Genomic DNA, 2258 nt, shown 5'->3' with positions numbered 1-2258 from the left:
TATGAGAGACCTTTAAATATCACTATTACTATTATTATTAAGTGCTTCTGTGCTCATTAAATTTCGCTTAAAGTGTCTTCTGTGGACTCCGATCATCTCACGTAAGCCGCTTTTCATAAAAAGCTGCAATTACCTAACGTTTTATGATTTTTGGTAGAAACTATCGGTTTTATGACATTTTTTATTCGTGTCATCTCACGTCGGACGCAATGCAAATCAACTTAATATTTAGTTTTGTTGTTATCAAGATTTCGCCTGCCCGCCATGCCTTATTAACTATTAGGTATATGCAATGTTTAATGAAAGGAGGCTGTGGCTATCCAATTTTAATAAATATAGATCTGAAAAAGAAGAATATGTTGAGTTAAGATGAAAAAACTTAATTCCAGCTCCAGGTAAGGGTTATGAATAAACACTCACCACGTCACAAAACCCACAAAACACAAAACCACGTCTGTGAATTATAACGTTATGTTTGATTTAAGTCATAAAAATTATTCAAAAGACGACGCCTCCGGCTAAAAATTTTCAATTCGGATAATAAAATATAACAACTGACACGTATAGATCTTTAGGAGTGACGTCTTTTGCCATTTATTTATAAAATATCTAAACAAATTGATATCGAGCATCACACACAAGATATCAATATTATTCAACATAATCATATCCCCTTCCGGCTTTTGCTGTAGAACAGCAGAATAATAATGGTCAGGCTTGAGATGAATAAGCCATAACGACGCCTAAAATCTGTTGAGAAAAAAAAGGTCAGGCGCTGTGGTGAACGATACTTTCTACCGTACCAGTAAAACGAATTCTGGAAAAACTCGGGTGCGATGATGTTATCCAGGGAAGTCCATGAAAATATCTGCTGAAAATTGAGCACGACCTGCTGGAACCGGGTGTCCTTTCCGAAGCGTGGCGGAAAATGTGTACCGTTTTTGCAGCTCGTTCGGGTGATACCAACTTCGGCGTACTTTTTCAAAATATCGGATACCTAGGGCATACATGGATATACGGCACGATAGGTACTTTTAGCGTTCGTATGTGATGTCCGCCTTGGTGCTGCTGATCGCGTCGAAATCAACCGCAACAGAGTGATGGCCAAGTTGAATTCGGTTTTCAGCAGCTCGAGTACCTATGGCGATATGAAACGTTAGTATCGACCAAAGCGAAAATTAAATAAAAAATGTTACTAGTTACCTGATTCATATAGTCGTCAAGGATGTCGTGCGACAGCTAAAGTAGTTCGTTCACAGGGAATCCCGGGTCTGTGTACTCTTTGTTGATTGCTCAGTGTCATTTGACACGTAAAAATATCCATCCAGGGTTTTTATTATGCCTCAGCTCGTACTTCCGGTAGCCGATGTTAATAAGGTTATTCTAAGTTATTTGCCTGGATTCCTGGCCCAGCTCAAGCGCGGTAGGATTGGTTAACCGAAAGGCGTCAATCACGACCTTGACAGTTTGAATTCGATCGACCACGAATGTTATAGCTCGTTCCGGGATAACTTCTACACCGAGACCCGGATGCGAATGGTATCAATCAAGCGATGATCATTCCTGGGCGACCCGTTTGCTTCAGCACCATATTTTGTTGAGATACCGCATCCACGTCGTATACCGACACCAGGCTCCTGATTCTACAAAATATTGAACTGTTTTCAAGCAAGCTAGAAATTATAAAAATGATAAACTTACCTTCTTCATTCGACATCCGCTTTAACATCAAGCAGCAACTCAAGAGTTGGAGCATTGAACAATCCGAGTCACCTGGAGGACTTTGATGCGGTTTTAATCAGCTTTGGATTGTTGTCCTGGAAGAGGTGAAAATGCAGCTGGTCACGCCCGATCCAGTAGTGCTGGAAGCATTTCGCTGCTGTGCACTGAAACATTACTGCTGTAATTGAGACGGCTCCGCTGGTGATGAATTTTTCAATTATAGCCGATTCATGACCCTTATTAGAGCATTTTTCAAAAATTTCTTACTTGTTTGTTGCTTACCTACTTCATTAATTACTTTGTCCGGAAACATCTAGTTGTTACAATTGAGGATTGACCAATTCATCTCCCAGCAGTTTGCACGGCTTCTATCTGAATAATGCAGCCGGAGCTTCTTTCAAGCTTGATGGTGCTTGATGGGTGAACGATAGCAAACCTTGAGATTTGCCAATATGTTTCGGTGAGCATTAATTAAACATAATAAGGTACCAACTTAAAAATTAATTGTTTAACAAATAAATTTAATTGATTTACCT

The 2258-nt window shown here is 39.6% G+C and overlaps 1 long non-coding RNA gene across 1 annotated transcript; it reads right to left on the bottom strand.

Annotated features, from left to right (window-relative positions):
* Positions 1–720: 720 nt before the first annotated feature.
* LOC129740310 (uncharacterized) lies at positions 721–1958 on the bottom strand. The gene is made up of 3 exons (XR_008736201.1): positions 1702–1958; positions 1204–1643; positions 721–1138 (listed from the first exon to the last, which is right to left on the bottom strand). It is a non-coding gene; the product is annotated as an uncharacterized LOC129740310 (long non-coding RNA).
* Between the last annotated feature and the right edge of the window lie 300 nt (positions 1959–2258).

The sequence above is a fragment of the Uranotaenia lowii genome, chromosome 1 (genome assembly GCF_029784155.1).
Source record: "Uranotaenia lowii strain MFRU-FL chromosome 1, ASM2978415v1, whole genome shotgun sequence".
Taxonomy (NCBI): Eukaryota; Metazoa; Arthropoda; class Insecta; order Diptera; family Culicidae; genus Uranotaenia; species Uranotaenia lowii.
The sequence above is the reverse complement of the archived record's forward strand: the minus strand, read 5'-3'. Positions and strand labels throughout refer to the sequence as shown.